Source organism: Malania oleifera, chromosome 10, assembly GCF_029873635.1.
Source record: "Malania oleifera isolate guangnan ecotype guangnan chromosome 10, ASM2987363v1, whole genome shotgun sequence".
Classification (NCBI taxonomy): domain Eukaryota; kingdom Viridiplantae; phylum Streptophyta; class Magnoliopsida; order Santalales; family Ximeniaceae; genus Malania; species Malania oleifera.
In genome coordinates, this window is record NC_080426.1 from 64,079,852 (window position 1) to 64,081,394 (window position 1,543).

Genomic DNA, 1,543 nt, shown 5'->3' on the forward strand with positions numbered 1-1,543 from the left:
TTGGATCCTTTAACGATGCTTGTTGATTCTCATCATTAGCCTTGGCCAGATTCTTCTAGAGCTTCAATCATGTTGATGAATCTTGGTTGCTCACGTGGGTCATGCTCAATGGGCCTCCACGAATTTGCTTGAGTCCATGCCTTTTGAATCAGTTCGTTGAGTGTAGCTTTAAATTTCCTTGCTCGTGCTCTCGTAACCAGCCCAATTGGCACTTGAACAAGTTCCTTTGATGTTGTGTTATGATTTGCATCAGTTTCCTAGAAGTTTTCACCATCAGCAATTTGATACGCGGCATCTAGTTTTAAATTCTCCTGAATAGTTTATTTAAAGTAGCTTTGTTTAAATTTCGCAGTCTAAAATTATTAATTTTTCTAAATAAAATCAAGGTTAGTAAAATTTCGGTACTTGGTAAATTAAGACATTAATCTGTGAGGATGATAGTCTATACATCATTATATTATAAAACTACGATACTGTGCACTTGCAATTTGCACCGGTCAAGTTTTTGGCACCGTTGTCGGGGAATTGAGTTTATCTTATTTTTGCCAATATCGATACAAAGTAATCTTGGTTTTAATTTATAATTTTCTTTTTATATTTTTATTTATTTCTTTTCTTTATTTTATTTTATTATTATTTTTTTGTATTTCTAGTGTGTTTTTTATGTTGGATGCGCAGTACTAGAACACGTGCCATTATTCCTTTTGATCTAGCGATTGAAATAACGCTTAGAGCACTAAGGAAAAAGAGGATATTAGCCATGGAGAACGGACAAGATAATGCACAGCCACTCGCCTTGAAGGATTATGTGCGACTAGTTGTGAATGACAATTATTCGGGTATCAGACGCCAGCCCATTAATGCCAACAATTTTGAGCTCAAACCCGCATTAATCAGCATGGTGCAGCAGACCCAATTCAGTGGATCGCCACTTGATGATCCCAATATCCATCTGGCGATATTTTTGGAGATTTTTGATACTGTGAAGATCAATGGTGTTACTGAAGACACCATTAGACTGAGATTATTCTCTCTCTTTGAGGGACAAAGCAAGAGGTTGGCTACACTCGCTACAACCTAGGAGTATCACTAGTTGGCAGGACATAGTTGAAAAATTTCTGGCTAAATTCTTTCCACCTGTAAAAACAGCTCAACTTAGGAGTAAGATTGGTCAATTCAAGCAACATGATTTTGAATCACTTTATGAAGCATGGGAAAGGTATAAAGATTTGATTCGACATTGCCCACAACATGAATTGCCTGATTGGTTGCAAATTCAGATGTTCTATAACGAATTAAATGGGCAAACGCGAACTTTAGTTGATGCTGCATCTGGGGGAACTTTGATGTCAAAGACACATAAGGGTGCTACTGCTCTTTTGGAAGAAATGGCCTCAAATAACTATCAATGGCCAACTAAAAGAACTATGGCTAAGAAAGTTGCTGGAATTCATGAATTGGAGCCTTTTGCTGCACTTTCAGCTCAAGTTGCTTCTCTGTCTCATCAGATTTCATCTTTGACAACCCAGAGGATACCACAAGG

At 37.4% G+C, this 1,543-nt stretch overlaps 1 non-coding gene across 1 annotated transcript; it reads right to left on the reverse strand.

Annotated features, from left to right (window-relative positions):
- Window positions 1–1,152: 1,152 nt before the first annotated feature.
- On the reverse strand, window positions 1,153–1,258 carry LOC131167219 (small nucleolar RNA R71). Its single transcript, XR_009140073.1, has one exon. It is a non-coding gene; the product is annotated as a small nucleolar RNA R71 (small nucleolar RNA).
- Between the last annotated feature and the right edge of the window lie 285 nt (window positions 1,259–1,543).